The sequence below is a fragment of the Arvicanthis niloticus genome, chromosome 25, assembly GCF_011762505.2.
Source record: "Arvicanthis niloticus isolate mArvNil1 chromosome 25, mArvNil1.pat.X, whole genome shotgun sequence".
Lineage (NCBI taxonomy): Eukaryota > Metazoa > Chordata > Mammalia > Rodentia > Muridae > Arvicanthis > Arvicanthis niloticus.
In genome coordinates, this window is record NC_133433.1 from 16,023,530 (window position 1) to 16,045,798 (window position 22,269).

The 22,269-nt window shown below is 37.4% G+C and overlaps 1 long non-coding RNA gene across 2 annotated transcripts in view; it reads right to left on the reverse strand.

Moving 5' to 3' along the window:
* LOC143438502 (uncharacterized) overlaps positions 1-22,269 on the reverse strand; it is a 157,925-nt gene that overhangs the window by 127,396 nt on the left and 8,260 nt on the right. The window lies entirely within an intron of this gene.

Genomic DNA, 22,269 nt, shown 5'->3' on the forward strand with positions numbered 1-22,269 from the left:
TCCTACTGGACTGTTTCTTTAAGGGGGGGGGGGGGGGGCGTAGAGAGGTTGTCACAGAAGCCTTCCATGTCTCTCATTCTCAGTTAATAAGACTGCAGTCATCACCTCGACTGCAAAAGAAGCTTCCTCGTCCATGACAGCCAGAGGCAGCACGGAGCATGGACTTCCACATGAATTCCAGTGACCGGATAGACCATAGACATAGACCACAGACCACACAGCCTCCAGATGGCAGCACAGACAGGCCAGCACGGTGGCCACATGGATCATGGAAACCAGCGCAGGCCGGGATGCAGCATGGACGACAGACACTAAGATGGCCTCTGCGATAGCACAAACTGTGGAAATCTTTCAAGGAGGCATAATTTTGAAAGCAAACCATTCTTCACCTTGGATATCTTGCTGTTGCTCAGAGCACACCTCTCAACCAGCCTTACTTGTTAATGGCATGCTCCTTTGCCCGCCCTTGTACAGCAAAGCCACATTCTCACACCTGTTGATACCGCTGCTTCTCTAGTTCTGCTTCTCTCTATTGTAAACTTGTTTATTAAAGTGACATTGAAAGATTCTGGTTTTGCCCAAACAGCTTTACATGCAAATAGTTATTGCAACAAGTCACTGGCCTGATTCAAGTTTTCAGGTAAACCCTGGACTTTTGCTGAGACTCATCTATGGGTATGCTATTGTTGCCCAGTGTCAGCATGATCATACAGCAAGGGCAGGATCTACATGAGCTCCAGGCAACTGCACACCTCTCTGCCCTCGGCACTGTCTGCCTTGCTGGTTTTGACATGATCGTGGTGGCAGTGCCACAGCCCTTTGCTCTCCTCTGTGCAGCAGGGTAATCAGGGCAAGCAACAGCTCCATGCTATAGGCTGGGCCCACTTGGCAACAACACACTTCTTTGTCTGCTACAGTTGTGTTTCCATACCTGTTGCTACTGCCACAACTCTAGTTTTTGCTTTTCTCCTCTTTCTGGGGCTATGCTCCATCATCTTTTTTTTTTTTTTTTTTCCAATTTTATGAGACCCTGCTTTTAAAACATCTTCCCATAAGACAAGCCTTTTTGTTGTTGTTCCAGAGATACTGCACTCTCTGTAGACTCATCCTCTGCTGTTACATCTCCCTCCATGGGTCTCTCAGTTTCCTTGGAGTGACTTTGTGTACCTTGGTACCCATACCTGCTGCCATCTTGAATACACCATAGGAAAAAAAAACTTTTCAATAAAATTTTAAAATTTAGAGAAACTGAAAAACAAACCAACAATGACCAAAAAAAAATGCCTTTTTTTGGGATAATATAGTTCTGACAAGTCCCCCTGAGGGATACCCATTCTGCACCAGTTTTTCAGAGGACAACAAAGAATATTTGAAGTGCCTCAGTAGATGCTGATGCCCAAGTAAAATTGATCTCTTTGGTACTCTCATATAATACTGAGCATATTAAGGTAAAAGAGAAGTGATTAAAGCTCTCATCTCTGTGTATTTTCCTAATCCATAATGCTATAAATATGTGTATGCCAAAAATAAATAAGACAGTATTTTTCTGTTTTTATAATCTTTAGTACTATGTTAAAGCATTAAAATAGTATGCCGAAGATACCAGATTAATGGAAAGAAGTAAACTTCTTTGTAATATGAATATTTGCAATGAATTAAGACAGGGAAACTTAAGATATAAAAAAAATGGACTGTTGTAGGGAAGAGGGTCTAAAAGGTAAGGAAGACGTAAAGGCAATTAGACACAAAGTTGTAAAATTCAGGAATGTGAAGGCATACAACTGGATAAAATCCAGAATGCAGAAGAGATAACAAATAGTGGCAGGAGACAGGGAGCAGCTTTACCATGTCCGTGGCAGAAGGAAAACTGTCTTTAGTTCACATTCAAAGGGGAGAATAGGTATGCAGAAATGACTCAGCACTTACAGAACTCTTCCTGCTCTTGCAGAGGACCATAGTTCACCTTCCAACACCCACACCAAGTAGTTCTCAACTACCTGTAAGACCACAAGAGACCTGAGCCCTCTTCTGGCCTCCACACGTATCTCCAGGCACATTCACATCGAACACCAATACATCAATGAAAATAAATCAGCCTTTTAAAGGACAAAATGTGGGCACAGAATCATTGGGGTTGGTTCCAACAAACTTAAGTGTGGACATAGAATCATTTAGCCCTCTACTTGGTTCCAACCAATTAAAGACCCTATAATCAAATCCTGCTGAGCCATAGTGACTCTGCCACACTGACTGGAAATGCCTCTTATTCTTCTCATGGCTGTCAGTCCATCCTACTCATGAAATCCTTCTTGATGTGTCATATCAGCGCCTTACAGTAAGTCTTTGTTTTGGAGAGAATCAATTTTCTTCTCCAGAAAGCATCTACATTTGGTATCATAAAGTAAAAATTAAATTAAAATAAAGGTTAAGTACCCTTTATTTTAGTTATCTCTTAAGTTATTATAGCCAGCCTTCTTAAGGAATTAATGTCAAAGTTTGTACTATTTGAAATGGCTAACGTATAACTGTTTAATGTTCTACACTAAATTACTTTACAAAACCCAATAGAAAAAGTTAACTCTGTAATTCTAAAATATAACTCTCTTCCAATTCAGAGAAAAAAAGAAATGGTTCTTTTTACCATCTTTCTTTGTCGACGAACAAGAAAGGAGCCCACAGACTAGGAAGCACAGGAATCAGAGTCAGGTCCCACACACCTGATTTCTTTTATAAATAACACATAAAAACACACTGGGAAAAAAAAAGACAGCAACTTCAACAAATGGTGCTAGTTTGACTGGATATCTATGTGTAGAAGAAGACAAATAGATCCATACTTATCATCCTGCATAAAACTTAAGTCCAAGTCGATCATCTATCAGAATGCTTAAGATCAATAATGCAAGTGACAGCTCATCAACATAAAATCAGAAACACTGAACCTGACAGTGTAGAATGTAGGGAATACTCTAAATACAATGACACAAGAGACAACTTCCTGAACAGAACACCAACAGCACAGGCACTAAGATCAACAATTAATAAATAAGACCTTATAAACCTACAAGATTCTGTAATGCAAAGGACACCATCATTCAGACAAGATGGCAGCCCACAAATTGGGAAAATATTTTCACCAACTTCACATTGGATAGAGGACTCATATATAAAATATATAAGAAACTCTAGAAATTAGATATCAAAAAACCAAATAATCTAATTTAGGCCACAAATCTAAACAGAATTCTCAATAGAAGAAACTCAATTGGCTGAGAAACACTTAAAGAAATGTTCACCACTCTTAGCCATCAAGGAAATGCAAATCAAAACTACTTTGAGATTCCATCTTACACCTGTTAGAATGCTTAAGATCAATTATGCAAGTGACAGCTCATGCTGGCAAGGATGTAGAACAAGGCAAATACTTCACTATTGCTGGTGGGAGTGTAGACTTGCCTAGCCTGTATGGAAATAAATATGATGTTACAAAGAAAACTAGAAATAGATCTACTTCAAGATCCAGCTGAATAAGTCTCAGGCATATACCCAAAGGATGTTCCAACCTATCACAGAGATACTTGCTCAACCATATTCATTGTGGCTTTCCTCACAAAAGCCAAAAACTTGAAACAAGTTAAATGTCCCTCAACAGAAGAATGAATAAAGAAAATGCAGTACAATTACCAATGAAGTATTACTCAGCTTTTTTAAAAAATGACATTATGGAATTTTCAGGCAAATAGACAGAACTAGAAAAAAATAACCCTGAATACGGTAACTTAGACCCAGAAAGACAAATATCATATACATGTGTTTATAAGTGAATATTATCCACTAAGTAACTGATAACCAAGCTATAATTCATAGACCCAGAGAAGTCAGGAAAGTAGAGGGGTCTAAGAAGCACGCATGAATCTTTCTGGGAGGAGGAAATAAAAGAGATTTCATGAGTGAACTGGGGGTGGGTGAAGACCAGAGTAAGGCGATCAGGTATAGGAGATAGGTGGAGGGAAAAAGTGTAGAGAGAGATGGCTGGAGTTGATGAGAATTTGAGGGGCAATATGGAAACCTAGTGGAGTAGAAACTTTCCAGAATGTACAAAGGTGATCCTAATGAGAATCCCTAGTAATGATGGATATGGAGTCTCAACTTGCCATCTCTTATAACTAGGTGAGACTTCCAGTGACATTACTGGATTGCATTCAGTTGGTTTGTTGACTAGGTGGTCCCATAGAAATTCCAGAACAATATAGGCTGTTTCTAAGATAAAGGGTTGCTTTCTGCAAATGGACATCAGGGCCCCATTACTGAAGACAATACCCATACAACACATTAAACAGAGAAGTTGCATTGGTGCCTAAATGAAGCCTTCACCCCTAAGTTCTAGTCTTTTTGTAGAAAAGATTCTCTACAGGCTATCAAAAGAGAAACAGGGATACCAACATAGTCACAAAACCTTTACCTACAATCTGTAGGTCACATTTGCCTGCAAAATATGCTAGGACAATGGTGGCACAAAACTTGTAAAAGTGGCCAGGCAATGTCTGATTTGATTTAAAGGCCACCCCACAAGAAGTAATCCATACCCAACACTGCCTGGGCAACCAAAAACTAGATACTAGATAATCCAGAGACTTGGGGTAAAATCCAATGCTACTTGTCTAGTGTGTGTGTGTGTGTGTGTGTGTGTGTGTGTGTGTGTGTGTGTGTGTAGATAGATAGATAGATAGATAGATAGATAGATAGATAGATAGATGATAGATAGACAGACAGACAGATTCCTAATGGTATTCTGCTATACTCATAGATTAGTCGCATAGATTAGTCGTGTATTAGTTAGACTTTCTGTAGCTGCAAGGAAGCACCATGACCAAAACAAATTGGGAAGGAAAGGATTTATTTGCCTAACACTTCAGTCCATCATTGGAGGAAGTCAGGACAGGAACTCAACTAGGGCTGGAATCTGGAGGCAAGAGCTGATGCAGAGGCCATGGAGGAGTACTGTTTACTGGCTTGCTTCCCATGGCTTGCTCAGCATGCTTTCTTAAAACCCAGGACCACCAGCCCAGGGACAACACCACTGACAATGTGCTGGGCCCTCCCCATTAATCACTAATTGAGAAAATGCCTTAAAACTGGATCTCATGGAAGTGTTTCCTCAACTGAGACTCCTTTCTCTCCAGTGATTCTTTGTGTTGAGTTGACACACGAAATCAGCCAGTATAAGTGCCTTATCCAGTAATCATCAGAGAGCTCCTTCCAGCAGCAGATAGAAACAAATGCAGAGACTCATAGACAGACATTACGCAAAGAGACAGTCTAAACTCTGGGAGGTCTCCATAAAATCCCTCTTCTCAGAACTCAAGAGAATCCTGAGGAAGAGAAAGCAGAAAGATTATAAGAGCCAGAGGGGATGGAGGATACCAGGAGTACAAGGCTCCCTGAATCAACTAAGCGAGGTTCATATGAGTGCACAGACACTGAAGCAGCAAGCACATGGTCTACATGGGTCTACTCCAAGCCTGCTTCATATATATTATACCTTGTAGTTTAGTATTTTTATGGCACTCCTTATGATGTTAATAAGTGGGTCTCTGACTCTTATGCCTGCTCTTGGGACTCTTTCCTCTTGTTGGACTGCCATGTCCAACATCAATATGATAGTCTCTGTTTCATCTTTTTATATTTTATTTTCTCATGGTTGGTTGTTATCAATGAGAAGCCTGTTCTTTTATAAGAGACAGAAAAGGGGTGGATCTGGAGGGAAGGGGAAGTGGGGAGGAACTGGCAGGGGTAGAGGGAGGGAAACTATAATCAGGATATATTATATGAGAAAAGAAAATATTTTCAATAAAAGGAAAATATAGAAGCAAAAACTACATTGAGAATAACACAATATTAATAATGGTTATCTTGGGAGGAGTTCAGAGTGAGCCTGTAAGAGACTTAAGAAAGACATACCTATGTGTTCTGCTTTTTTATGAATAGATATGACCCTTGTTACAAAACAATCCACATTGCTCCACTGCTTGAAGAATTTGTGCTACAATTTCATGACTCTCTTTACTTAGAGAATCTTCTCAAAAATTGCCTGCTATTTGACTTAGGACAAAAAAATGAGACATTTTATAAACTATTCCCTAATATTTAAGGAGCCATCTATCGACTTGATGGATGTGTCTTTGTTGTAATTAATGTCTATAACCTTCCTCTCAGCTGCTCCACCCTCAAGCTTCACAAGTCCATGAAAGTAAAAGCACACACAAGGAGAGGACTGTTCTCTGTTGCCTATTGCTGTGTCTCCAACATCTTCAAGGACACACAAGGCACAATGAGTGCTCTATTTACAAAATTCCTTTTGGCTGCATTAATAACTCCCCTTTGCTCTCTCCTACAGAGCGAGGAATTTACAGTTGTCCAGATGGACACATGACTAAGCCAATTGCTCCAGTTCAGAGATGAAACCTAATACATCCACTGTGGCTGAACTCTTGAGCCACATGTTCCTGTACAGTTTCCCCAACACTAAAGCTGCTTTTCTTTTCTATTTGCTATAAGTTTATCCCTTTCTTGTCTCTAAGTTTAAGAGAAAAATACTGATTTTTGAGCATTCTCAAGCCCTAGAATTTTTATCGTGGAAACATTTTATTTTATCTAAGCATGGTGCTGTATGCCTGTCAATCCCAGCACGCAGAAGCCTGAGGCAGGAAGATTATGAGTTCAAGTGTAACCTGAGCTACAGAGTAAGAATTTGTTCCAAACACAAGTTATTTTCAGTTGATATTTTGTTGGAGAGCTATATCTGTATTTGTGTTCCCCCCCCCAAAAAAAATTGACATGGTAAAACCTAACCCCCAGTGCATATTATAAGCCAGGGCCTTTGAGATTTGATGAAGACATGTGGAAGTGTTTTCATGAATAAGATTATTGCCTTTATAAAAGAGGACTGCTTCACTCCATGATGATAGCTAGAGGGCAGTATCAGTGAACAGCAAATGCAGGACCTAAGCAGATACCAGCATCTCCTCATTTATGTCTGAATCACCTTTGATTTCCCAATCCCCAAACCTATGAGAAATCAACTTATTATTTGTGAGCAAGCAGAGATTAGAACAATACAAAACAACAAAATGAGAAGTGGAGATTATGTGTGGGGTGTGTGTGTGTGTGTGTGTGTGTGTGTGTGCGCGCGCGTGCATGCACATACGTGCATATCCATGAGCCATTAACTGAATGACTGTGGTCTGAATTCTCTAATCTAAAAGCACACATTAGCAGATTGTATTTTAAAAATCTGGTTGCTGCCTAGAGAAACCATACCTCATGAACAAACTGAATACAACCTTATGATAAACAATAGGGAAGGATATTGTAAGCAAATGAGCTTAGAAAATAATAAAATGTCACCATCATAATATCTAATAAATTAGATATTATTAATTAGAAATTAGACAATTAGAAATATTAAAAAAGGTAACTGTGTTGACTAAGAGAACATTGAGAGCTTATTTTACATATATCTAACATTAGAGTACCCAATGTTATTTACTACATGTAAATGCACAGATAGGCCTCAATACAGTAAGAGGGGGTAATTTCACCACCACAGTCCCACCAACAAACAGGTCATCCAAGCAGAGTTGAAAAATCAATGAGAAGTGTCAAAGTTAAATTTCATCATATATCAATGTCATAAAACTAGACATCTAACTACATAAAATTAGACAAAGAAATTCTAGAATTTACATAGAGATGTAAAATCCCAGGATAGCCAAAGCCATTGAGAAGAAAACAAAACAAAACAAAACAACTCAAAGATTTACACAGTACCTGCTTTCAAGTTATACAAAGCCATAAGAATAAACCACCAGGGTGCTGTCACAAGAACTGATGGTATAAAGTAATGGAGAAAGAAAAAAACAGAATTTAATCTGCATAGCTAAGCCAAATGATTATTGACAGGGATGTCAATCAAATACATACACTGGAGAAGAAAATCTTGCCTCTTCAACAAATGGTGCGGGCAAACTAGAATCCACAGAAAGAACAATGCAACTGGGTCCATATTCCACACGGAACAAAACCCAGCTCCAAATAGATCAGGCATTAATATAAGATCTAATAATCTGAAACTGTTAGAGGAAAACAGGAAATAGAAACTACTTCAGTACATAGGCATAAGCAAGTACTTTCTGAGCATCTCATGAAGTCAGGAAATTACACTAAAAATGGATGAATGGGATTTCGCAAAATTGAAGAACTGTGCAGTAAATGAAAGTATCACCAGAGGGAAAGGACAACCCATCAAATGGGAGAAAAATCTTTGCTAGCTTTACGCTGTAACAGTTACTCTGGGTTGTGAACTTGATTGGATCTGGTTAAACTACATGTCTAGGAATGTCTGTGAAGTTACTTCCCAGGAGAAGTTACTGAAGTGGAAAGACCCTCCATCACCCAAAGTAAGCAGCCCCTTTTGGCAGTAGCTAAGATACAAAGGGTCTAAGGAGAAATCTTTGTTGTCTGCTCACTTTCACTCACTCTAAGTGCATCAGTTCTGCTACTGGTGCTGTCCTTTGCTGATACCAGAATCCAGCTTCCTCAGTCTTCCACCGTGGAATAAAGACCAGTGACTCTTCATGAATCTTCCAGGTTTCCTGTTCCAGATTAGGACTACTGCAACATCCAACTTCATGAAATGAGAAGCTACCATGATTTCAACCTTTGCATTATACAAACAGCCATTGCTGGACTACCTAGCCAATTTAATAAATTCCTGTTGTAATATTTATGTATGTATGTATCTATTCATTCTATTGGTTCTGTTCTTCTAGAGAACTGTGAGTAAGACATAAAAAGCAGAAGGGAAGCTGTGGGAAGGAAGGAGGTTGTGAGAGAGGAAAGGAAAGTGGAAGAAGAAAGTATAGGGATTATGATGGTCATATATAGTATCCTTGGAAGAAATTATCTTTTGAATATCAACAGCACATATGATAAATACACACCAATTTACAAAACTATTACTTATAAGCTTCAACACATGTAGTATTTTATTATAATAGCCTAAGGCACCTCTCCAAGCTCTTAATGTGACATAGCCCTAAAGAACATCCAGTGTTGGCTCTGACTTTTAATACCTTTCCTCCAGAGTATCTGAGGTCTAATAAAATGGTTTTGGCCCAAGATGACTGCTATGAGAAGATCCTGTGTTTAGCAGAAAGGAACACTGAGAGGCAAGCACACTGTTGTCTTGTCCTTGTTCTTCAGAAAGAAGGTGGAGCCCAGCATACTATAAGAGCATCAGAAAGATCCACACACAACACTATGAGATCACTCCCCCAATCATGCTATTCCCAACTGCCACCCATACAGACAAGTGAAACATGAGGTTCAGGTCCCTAAAATTTTCACCTCTTGGACTGGCTTGTAGAGTCCTGCCATCTGCTGTTTGGGTCTTTTGCACAGAGATTAATAAGCAGTTCTATGTTTCTTTCAAAATGACACCAGGTTACCACACATGAGCAGCTAATTTAGACTACCACTGACCTCAAGGACTATTCATAGCCTTTAGAAGAGAAAGAGGCACATCTCTGTAAGGAAATTGCTGATTTTAACTTCCCTTCTACCTAGAGCCCTCAGGCACTAGAACCACATGCCATGACAACATTCAAACTAAATAAAAACTGAAAGATTACCATTGTTACTACAAGGAACCGGATATGTTGACATGGGATAAACAGGATGAATTTACCTCTTTTTTTTTCCTAGCGGTTCAAAATACTGCTAATGGCTAAATCCTGTTAGACAGGTTAGACTCACTTCCTGATCTGAGAGAGGAAAAAAAAGCTACAAAATTTCTCTTTAGAAGTTGTACACCATTTTAGATGTGTTATTATCGAAATAGAAAGCTGGTGGTTTAAGGGACTAGAATAATATCCAATTATATTAACCTGTAACATGAAAGACATAAACTTAAACTTCCTGATTTTTAAATTATCACAGTTTATAAAAAGCAATATGGCCTCTCTCTCTCTCTCTCTCTCTCTCTCTCTCTCTCTCTCTCTCTCTCTCTCTCTCTCTCCATATATATATATATATATATATATATATATATATATATATAGTTCAATGACCAGTTGGGCTAAAATCTGATTTACACAATTAACTGCATGCCTGAGTCCCATAGTGAAAGGAAAGAAACAAAGCAGGAAGGAAAACAAAGAAACAGTATAACAACAAAACACACACACACACACACACACACACACGAGAAAAAGAGAGAGAGAGAGAGAGAGAGAGAGAGAGAGAGAGAGAGAGAGAGAGAGAAGAGGGAGAGAGAGAGAAGCAGACAGACAGGCAGACAGACAGACAGGCAGGCAGGCAAAGCTGGCACTCTGATAACCTAACGAGCTTTTAGGTAGCAGAAGTCCCTCCACATTCCTGGGAGATGTCTTCCTTGATGTAATTCCCTTTGGCTCTAGTCTACATGGGACCCTGCTATCTCTCTATAAATGAATCATCAGTCTGTTCTACACAGGCCAAGCTAACTGCTGCTTTCCACATGTTCCTTTCTTGCTATTCAGAGCAGAACAAGTCACAAAGCCAGTATTGCCTCAGAGATAAGACTATGCCAAGTAGGCCAACGACAGATCAGAGGGCCTAGTATTTTAGTATGTTAGTATTTAGAGGAAGGTTTACTCATCTCGGGTTTGCTTTATGAGAACATCTAAGTATATATAAAGTTGGCTTGGATTTCAAACTCAAGCAATGACACATAGTGGCTAAGAGTGTAAATTTTGTGAGACAAAGCAGAAATCTGTCTGGTTGTGCCACTTGCTAACCCACACCATCCTGAGGAAATATCCAAGTGCTAAGTGCTATGGTACTGTCAAAGTGCTCTGCTCAGATTAACTCAATCACTACCAAAAAAGCCCCATAAACGGGGTGACAATATGGAAAAAATAATAGCACACTCATGATTACAAAACTCATCAGATAAGCAATTGGAATGGAAGTAGTTAACTCTGTAATTGGAGACAACATTCTTACATTTCACTGGTGGTTTAAAAATCTTTAACCCATTGTAAGAAATATAACCAATGGCAGGAAGTGTGTTTTTAATACAACCCCCTACACAAATACCTATTAACAACTACTACAGACATACTATTATATGTACACTTGAAACTAAAATTTTATCAAAGTATACCTATTCTTATTCTATGCAGTGAACTGGTTATATCCCGTGCTATTTCAAAATGCTAATAAACCCCCACAGAACTGAAGAAAAACCTAATGAGCCATGACCTGACATTTGAAAAAATGCACAACTATATTTCTTTTGACCACCATCAGAATTTTGACATGAATAACTGCGACAATATACTCAAAGCACTAAATATAACCACCTCACATACCGTGTGCTCAGCAGATGTTGATCTTGAAAATTAGCCACGGCTATGAGGAAATGGGGAAACCCTGGTATGGCTGTAGAAAAACATATTGCCAGTTAAGATCTGTGCTTGGCAGTGGAGTGGGAATTTCCCCAGTATTTTGAGCCTATACCTCAGTGGAATCCAAGTCAGAAAGAGAACACGGTTATGGTTCTCTTCTCCACAAAAAAAAAGACCAAGTAACAGCTACTAGTCCTATCTCTTAAAATCCTTGTTTCAGTATATTGATTGGTCTGTTTTGACATCCAACATTGACACTACAGACACTGATACATAGAAAACTGATCAAAATGAGTCTTGCTAGGAAGAAATAATCATTTCCTATTGATATTCTTTCAAACTTCCACAAGCCTGGTAGTTTAAAACAATTTAATCTTACTATCTTATCATTAATTCTAGATGTCTGAATTATGTTACATCATACTAAAATCAACGTGCCAGCAGGGGATCCATTATTGAAGCCACAGGGAGCATTCATTTCCTTGCTTTGCTCTCCACTTTTCTGGAAGATACCTGCAGTTCATGTCTCTTTTTCCTTTTTTCTTTCCATGTTGAAAGCCATCAATGGTGGGTTGAATCCTTTTTTTAATTCAATTCCTCTATCTCCAACACTGACATTGTTGTCATGTTTCTTGCTACCCTTCTGTTTTGAATCCTCCATGCTGACGAACCTCTGTGAGAATGTGGGGTTCAGTTGAATAACCCCAGATAATCCTTCTAAAAGATGCTTGACATAATCACATCTTCCAAATCCCTTTTCCAGTAAGATAAGAGGTTTGGAGGAGTCAGAAGTAAACATTTTTGGCTAATTCAGGAGAATAGTTAAGTGACTATTTTGCAACTTAATTTTTTTTAATTTTGTATTTATTTATTGAGAAAGAGAGAGCAAATCTGTACCACTCAATATGAAAGGAGCTCAGAGAACATTATGTAGTAGCCAATTCACTCTCCTTGTACCATATGGGTCTCAGGTTGTCTGACTCAGATTGTCAGGCTTGGTGGCAAGCACTTGTACCCAAATCTTACAACATATTTTACATCATTTAGTAAAATAAAGACAGGACCTCAAATAAACATCCATATATCTGATGAGATGTAGGTGACTAGCTTGAAATAATGACCTAAAAGTTTAAAAATAAGGAAATGGAAAGCAATGAAAACAAACAGAAAAAAAAAATGGTGTCCAACCTGACTCTCATAGAAACAGAAAGGTGAAATAAGCCAGAGAAGAAGAATGATGTCAAGGAAGAGGAACAGCACAAGCAGGGATGAAACATGGGAAGCTTATTACAAAGAAATGAAAAGGAAATCAGATATGAATAAATAATGCATTGAGGTTTTGAAAGTAGATACATAAGGTTCATTTTAATAAGGCATGTGGAGATGTAACCTGAGAAGCTCTGGGGGGAGGAGTATTTAAGGCTGAGGAAGACAGTTGTGGATACAGAAGGAGGTAGAAAGTTGCAAACTAGCAATTGCTGACACCTTCTAGGAAGGAAAGTATGTCACTAGGACATGTGAGAGATGTGGAGTATAAGTTTTTACTCATACCCTTTTATTCCTCTAATCTTTATAGAATATACATGTGTGAGCTAGAAATATGTTACTGCAAACATGTATGTAAGATGACTTTTATAGACCCATAGTACTATGAAATAAAGCCAGGCATCTGCTGGTGTTTACTTTAGGAGCTCAGATTAAACTATAGTTTGTTTATACTCCTGCTACCCTCAACAGCCTGTAAAAGCATTTTTTCTGGCTTTCCCATTGGTGTAAGAATTACCCCTTCAGCTTCCGTTTGCCCAATTCAATCTGAGCATCAGCTTCAAGAGGAACTGGGTCCCAGTATTTTATAGTTTCTTTACACAGCTGCTCAATTTGGATGAGCATCCATTTCATAACATTTCATTCCAACATGTCATAGGATCCAGTCATTTACCCCAGGGACTAAAGCAAGTGATAGAGTCATAAGACAAACACAGGACAACCCAGCCCAGTATTGTGGCTCAGATAATGTCCACCATCCGGTTTCTTCCCAACCCTCTAATACTCCTACTTCATCCATATTTATCAATATTTGTTGATACTAATATTTATCTTGTCAAATGAAGCCCAAAATGTAATTTTTACCACAAAGAAGAACAAGTTATTATGTAGTTCTGTTTTGTTTCTGAGAACTAACAGATGTCTAGTTCTTCCCTGCCATTCCTTTCAGCCTTCTCTTCTAGCCCATCACCTTTATTTGTGGCTCTTGAGCATCTGGAACAACAGCTTTCTGCTAGGGATATCATAGAACCACACTTGGCTGGGACTTAAGAAGGAAACTTAATCATCCTCTACTTCCTCTGTTTCAGTCTCTTCAGACCGTATAGACTGTGTACCATCTGCCCAATGTGAGCTCCTATATCCCCTTGGGACTCAGTCTCTGTCTGTACAGCCAGTGTCCAGGATCTACCTAGTTCTTCCCCATCACTCCTTTTAGCCATTCCCATTGTTAATCCTTGTTGGCCTGCAGAACTTCTCTCTACCATTGCTACCAGAGTTGGCTGTAACTCGGGGACCCAACAGCTGCCACTCTTGGCTAGGAACCAGAGTAGGCAACAGCAACCAAAAGAATGAAACACCAACGCAACAAGGATGAGATCTGGTATCTGTACCAAGAAACACTTTAAACATCTTATGTCCAGATGCGTAGATCCCAGCTCAAAAATACAACTTTAACAGCCAGGACTAAATGCCAGATAAATAATCCTAGAACAATTAATCAAAAGAAGAGGAAGAAAAACATGACAACAAAATAAGAGGAATCAAATTAATAAACACTGCTCATTAATAACTCTTAATATTGATGCTCTCAATTCACCATGAAAAGACACAGAAAGATTGGATTACAAAACAGGATCCATCCTTTTGCTACATCTAAGAAAAGCACCTTACCATCAAGTACAGAAATCACCTTAGGATAAAGATATTGAAAACAGTATTCAAGAAAAGCAAACAAGTATAGCTATTTTAATATCTTATAAAATAGACTTCAAACCAAAATTATTCAAAAGAGATAGGAAATAATATTACATAGTCATTAAAAGAAAAAGCCAAGAGGATCTTATAGTTCTAAACATTTACTCAATATCATAAAGGATATCCTAGTGCAGCTAAAATCACATATTGACCCTAACACAGAGGTAAAGGATGGCTTTAATACCTCACTTTTGTCAATGCATTGCTCATCCAGACAAAAATTAAACAGAGAAATGAGGGAGTTGAGTAATGTCATAAATCCACTGTCCCTAACAGACATCTACAGAATATTCCACTAACACAGCCTTTGGAACTGTCTCAGAGCTGACAATATAACACAAAGAAAGTCCCATGAATATTTAAAAATTGAAAGAACATCCTATATCCTATCTGACTGCCATAGATTAAAGATAGATATCAACAAAGCAAAAACTACAGAAAGCTTACAAATTCATGAAAGCTGAACAAACCACTACTGAATGAAAACTGCATAGAGACAGAAATTAAGAAGGAAATTGAAAACTGAACAAAATTGAATGAAAATTATAATATAACATAACCAAACCTATGGGACAAAATAAAGGCAGTTATAATAAACAAGTTCATAACATAAAAAAATCATAGAGGACTGGAGAGATTGTTCAGCCATTAAAAGTAATTTGAAAAAATCATATTAATAACTAAAACACACTCAAAAAGCTTCAAAAATAAGAAGAAATAACATCAAAAACAGTATATGGGAAGAAATAATCAAACGCAGGGCTAAAACCAATAAAATAGAAATAAACAAATAAAAAATAATATATGGAATCAATGAAACCAAGAATTGGTTCTTTGAGAAAATCAACAAGGTTGATAAAATGTTAGGCAAATTACCAAAAGTCAAAAGAGAGATGATTCAATCAATAAAATTAGAGATCAAAAGTGAGACACTACAACAGACAATGAAGAAATTCAAAGAATTATAAGGACATATTTTAAAAATAATTGTCTACCAAACTGAAAAGCCTAAAAGACATGCATGGATTTCTTGTTTTGTGTGTGTGTGTGTATGTGTATGTGTGTACATATATATGAGATACACACACACACATATATATATATATATATATATATATATATATATGCAATTATATTTTTAAAAAGTCCCAATCTACCCCCAAATTCCCAGAGCCATATGGAGTCAACACAGAATTCTATCAAAACTTCAAAGAAGAACTAACACTAACGCTCCTCAAATTATTCCATAAAAAAATTAATAAAGGTAACACTGTCTAAATCTTTTTATGAAGCTATTATTATTCTGATTCAAAAACCACACAAAGGACCTCCAAAAACCAAAATTATAGACCAATATCCCTTATGAACATAGATGCAAAAATTATTAAGAAAATGTTTGCAAACCAAATTCAAGAAAATATCAAAAAGATTATCCAGCCTGATCAAGTTGACTTCATTCCAGAGATGCAGGATTATTTAACATTATGCAAATCAATAATGAAAGTAAGAATTCAAAGTGCCTTTATTTGCAGATAATATGATATTATACATAAAGATTTTACTAGGAAAAAATGCTACAGCTGATAAAAACTTTCAACAAAGTAGAAGGATATAAAATTAACAAACTAATCAGACTAAGAAAGAAATCATGGAAACTGTGCCTTTTACAATAGCTTCAAAACAATACCTTGGCATAACTCTAATGAGACAATGAAAGACTTGTATAATAAAAACTTTAAGACACTGAGGAAAGAAATTGAAGGAGACATCAGAAAATGGAAGATCCTTCCACCCACATGGATTGGTAAAACCAATATTGTGAAAACAGCTTTTACAGAATCAATGCAATCCCCATCAAAATTCTAACACAATTCTTCACAGAAACAAAAACAATAAAGTAAAAAATTAAAAAGAAAATCTTCAACTTTATATGGAAATACACACACACACACACACACACACACACACACACAAATAATCCTTAATGATAAAAGAACTGGAGATATCACCATCCCAGATTTTTAATTGTATTATAAAGCTATAATAATAAGAACAGCATGATATTTGCATAAAAACAGTTTGACCAATGGAATCAAATTAAAGACCCAAACATAATTTCATATATCTTCAGATACATTCTTTTGACACAGAAGTCAAAAGTACACACTGGAGGAAAGACAGCATTATCAAAAAATTGTGCTGGAAAAACTGGATAGTTGCGTGTAGAAGAATGAAAATAGATCCATGTCTATCACCCTGCATAAACTCACCATAAGACTAGATTCCCTGAATATGATAGAGGTAAAAGTATGCAATATGCTTGAACTCATTGTCACAGGAAAGAACTTTCTAATAAGGCCACTATAGCACTGCCATTAAGACCAAAAATTAATTTAATGGAACCTCATGAAGCTAAGAGGCTTCTTTGCACTGAAGGAAACCATCATTTGAGCAAAGCAGTAGCCTATAGAATAGGAAAAAGTCTTTACCCATTATACATTTGATAAAAAGTATTATAATACACAGAGAACGGGAAAAAACTCAACATCAAGAAAAAATAACCCAATGATATACAGAACTAAAAATATAAAATGCAAATGGATAAAAATACACTTCAAATTTTTTCAACATCCATAGCTTTCAGGGAAATACAAATTAAAAGTCCTTTGATGCCAGGGGCTATCCCAGCATCCAGTTCCCCAGGAAGGCAGCAAAAGTGGGTATGAAGCCAGGAATTGGGGCCAAAAGCTGCTTACTTTTGGAAATTTAACTCTTTTTTGCTCTTCTGGGGGCTAGAAGCTGTTGGCTTCTGGCAATTAACTCCTGCTGATAGCAGCAAGAGAAAAGAAAGTTAGTTACTTGTGTTCTTTTCTTTTTGACTCTTCTTTGACTTTTCTTTGACACAAGACCTTCTTGTGGCTTCTCACTGGCCACAAGAAGGTCTTGGAGCTCTTTAACAATTCTTGAGCCAGAGGGGGGAAAAAAAAAGAAGAGATCAAGCTGAGAAGGGCTGAATCCCCACTTTACTGTTGTTCTTAATTTTTATACTTTCTCTTAAAAATTACCTCATACAACTATCAGACAGAATGTTACATCAGGATAATTGATTACATGGTTTTCTATGCATTTTTACATTCTATAAGTTCATAGCAAATTTAAGGCAATAATTCATGTCATAGATTGATAGGGTTTAAGGAGTTACAGCAGAATTGTTTAAATATTTTTCCTTTAAGACTAGTACCTCACTAAATGTTCATTATGTAGTTCATGACTTCACAAGTTCATTATAAGTTTAAAGCAATAGTTTTTATGTCACAAATTACTCTGGCTTTGTCAAGAGACAAATCCTCTACCTTATGTCTTATTAATTTGAAGTCTTGTATAGATATAAACTAGTCAATATTTTATTTTCTGTCCATGCACCTACAATAAATTGTCCATTCCCAGTTTATGACCTTCAGTTAACAGATAGTGGTCTCATTCCTAACTTAGAGGAAATATTTTCCTATATTGTAAATTTGTTCCAAGCCTACTTTCTTTTCCTAGTACAATTAACCCATGACACCTGAAGAGCTCTCTATGCAGCTTTTGTTCTATTGGAGGCTTGAGATTACTCGAATCAATTTAGGAGTTCTATAAAGTCATTAAAAGGAATTATGAAATCATCAATTCACAGAAAATGTACACAGAAAGTACATCTTCATGTTGGTTCTGTAGGAGATCTGCCCAATAGGGTAGGTTGACACCCAGGAATCATTAGGCTATATAATAGTGGCAGGAAAGGCATATCAGCAGTGAGAAGCATTTGCACTATGGAACATTATTCAACTGTTAAGAAAATTGATATTAGCAGGTAAATGGAGCTATAAATAATCTTATTAGATGAGATAACCCAAATCTAAAAAGATGAATATTGTGTGTTTTGTCTTATATGTGAATGTTAGCTTTTAAGCTTTTGATATGTATGTTTCCATCAGAATAGCAGCAGATGTTAGGGAGCCTATAAAGAACCAGGCGAGAGGAGAAGATCTTCCAAGGAATGGGAAATAGAATATAATGTCATAAAGAGATAAAGGAGAAACTAGAATGGAAAGTTATACGGGAAGCAGAATGGAAGGGCAAGATAAAGGAGAGAATATGGAGAGGGACAATTAATACTAAAGGCATTTTGAAAAGTCATATGAAAACCAAATACTATAAAGGCTTTCTAAATATATATACATATATGAAAGAAATTTAAATTGAGTCACCATATAATGAGAAAGACAGTGGCCTAACTAGACATCATATGCCACCAAGTAAAATCTCCAATGTCAGGTATGAGTTACATCTTGCTGTTTCCTTGGCCAATTGGGTCCCATAGATCACCTGTCAAACATAACACAATAGCCAAGGCTACTGTTAACTTCCCACAACTTGATGGTAATGCTCTATTGATAAAAGCCCTACCTATGTCATGGAGAAATAAAGCTGATACCCAATTAGAACCTTCATTTCTACTAACAAGCATCAATGGTGCTGGAAGGTGTTTTTTGTGCTACTGGATGAGAAAGGTAATCATCAACATCACCTAACTATAAACCTTGAAACCTGTAACAATAATCTGCCTACACGATACACTGGTGCAATCGTGACACAAATGTTATGGTAGTAACCAACCACTTTTTAGTTAGATTTAAGACTTATGAAACCCATACCCAACACTACCAAAGAGGCCATGAACCTGAGACTAGATAGGTCATTGGTCCTAGGGGGAAACCTACTGCTACTCTATTGCTAAATGAACACAACAATAAAATGACTCCTAATGACATATTATTATACACATAGTTCAGTGCCTCACTCAAGCATCATCAGAGAAGCTACTTCTTACAGCAGAATTCACACAAAACTCCACAACTGTGGAGAGTTAGAGAATTTGGAGTATTCAGGCATAAATGAGATGTTTTTACCACACCACTACCTTAAGGCTCAGGAATCTTTGTAAAAGAAGAGGCAGAAAGAGTTTCAGAGGCAGAGTTGGTAGATAACTGCAAAGAACAGCATCTTCCAGCCACAACAAGGCTCCATATTAGATGAACTTTAAACCGATTGAAAACATGTACAAGACCTACAAAGACTCAAAACAGAAAAAAAATTCTAACATTGAGAAAGAGATGTGGAAACAAAGTTCCACCCCCAACCAAGAAGCTTATTGCAATAGATGCTTGCTGGCAAAAGACAAACTGAATTAGTGTCATTAGTTATACCAACAACACTCTAGGTCAGGTCCCATGCTCAGGAGTAGTGCCCACTTTTTGTTTTGCTTTACTTTGGCTTAGGTGTTGTTGTTGTTGTTGTTGGGGTTTTTTTTTTTGTCTTTGGTTTGTTTGTTTGGTTGTTCATTTTTATTTTTGTTTTGTTTGTTTTTTGATGGAAGAGAGGGAAGAAAAGAGGAAAAAAAACATGGAGTTGGGTGGGTAGGAAGGTATCTGGAAAAACTTGGGGAGGAAAGAGAATATGATCAAAATATATAGTAGGAAAAGATGTAAATAAAAAGACAACTGTATCAACTAAAACATAAATAGTAACAAATTGAATAACTCAGTTACGCTTTCTATGAGAAGATGTTGACACACTGCACTTTCTAAGTTATCTGTTTTACTGCATATATAATAGTAAAATGCTCAACACTCATGGCAAGCACCTCCCAAAGCCGGGGCAGCCAATGGTGTGTATGTAGGATGTTGTGAGCAGTAAGTACAGCAAACAAAAAGATAGAGAGGTTTTTTTTAATAGTTTGAGGTTCGAGGGAAGAAGTGCCTTAGAGGGCACTGCTCATCAGGCTGTGATTTACCTGCATTCAGAGACTAAGTATGAAACTCTTGTGTGAGTCAGATGTTCTATATCTGGCTATATAAACAGGTACAAGTTATAGCATGCATGAGAAAGACAATAAATCAAAACCAAACTGGTACAGCTAGACTTTGAAAGCCAGTTTGATTAGTCTCTGCACGTTTGCCAATTCCCAGGCCTAAGATCGCCTGCTGTGTTGTATGAATGAAAGTATTACATCCCATTACCTGCTTGGCCTGTCACCCATGTGGTTGTCAGCAGAGATAGATTTATTGAGCCTCCCACAGATGAGTAATTTTAGAAACTATATTAACTAGAAAAGATCCAAAAGGTATAATTACTAAGATCCTTTAAAAAAAAAAATCACTTTTTTTTTAATTCCTAAAAAGCAGCAAATCCTGTGTTCCTTATAAGAACCCAGTACAGAATTCAACCTCAAAACACTAGACTAAAATAACAGAAACTTGGATGGAGCACAGACTGTCAGATCTGAAGTGAAGATTAACTGTGTTTGTGAAGCCTTACCTTGCACAAGCCTTATCTCATTCAAACCTACTCCAACTCATAAATGACAAAAGCAAGTTTCAGCAAGAATGGGCAAATTGATAACAAAGCTAAGACAGCCCAACCAAGCACAGGGCTGTAAAAAGACTTTTACATGTATTACAGAGATTGAGCACACCAGGCAGTGGTGGTGCATGCCTTTAATCCCAGCACTCGGAGGGCAGAGGCAGAAGAATCTCTGAATCTCTGAATCTCTGAATCTCTGAGTTTGAGGCCAGCCTGCTCTACAGAGCAAGTTCCAGACAGCTTGTGTCACACAGAAACATATCTCCTTTAAAAAAAAATAATTAAAATTAAAAAAGGACTAAGCACACACTCAATTTTCAAAGCCTTTACCCACCTGCCTACAAATTATAGATAGGGACTTACACATTCCTATTATGATACTCAACTCTTGATACATGTTATTGCTCCAGAGTGTCACAGGAGCAAACCTGAAAAGCAGGACTACTGCTCCCTCGAAACATGAAAACTCACTAGTAGTTCTAAGTAACCCCGTGCTGACTCTTGGGATTGTGATCTTTAAAATGTGTCACATAGGGTCTGGGAAAACTTTCCTCGAATCTTTGTTATGCAAACTGGCCTTTCCCTTTCAGTCACACGTTTAGATTATTTGTTTCCTTGGGTTTGGCTAAATCTCAAAATTCTAACTGTTCTTTACCACCTCCTTGGCAATATCCTCACGTGAACACAAATGCGAGTTTATCGCTCATCTGTTTTTGTCAAACACGTGTTTATATATCCTTACACTTTGCAGGCTCAGGTTTATCTCAAATTGGCAACTATTGTGGAAATCATTTCCATTTCTCTGTCCTCTGTGGTCTTCTGTCAGGAGAGTAGGAGCAACATTCTTCATTTCTCATGTACCTTGAATTTCTCCTTCTTCTCAACATTCATTATTCCTCTCTAGGAAAAAAAAAAAAAAAAATGTCTCCCTAGGCCCTGAGTTTGGGGAAATGTCTTCTCACCTGTTTTCTCTTCAGAAAGTTCTTTCCTTCTTAAAGAATATTTTCTGCCTCACTCTTCCATGTAATACATATGCTGAGGGCAGGCTTCAAGAGGAACAAGATTGTGTTTGTTCTTACTATGATTAGGTAGGTTACATCTAAATCATTGTCTTCAAAGTCCACTAGCAAAGTCGATGTGTGGGTACCCCACCCAAGCTGTCTTTTGTAGACTTCCACAGTTGTTCTAAGGTTCAAGTGAAGAATATAATTTACTAGTACCATCATATCACACAGAAGATAATAATCACTACAAAATTGCCATAAAAGCCAAGGCACAGTGGTAAATACCTATAACCCTTGCATTCAGGAGGCAGAGACAAGATCCCAAAATCAAGGTTGGGCACTAGCTAGTTTTATGTCAACTTGCCACAAGCTAAAATCATCTGAGGGGA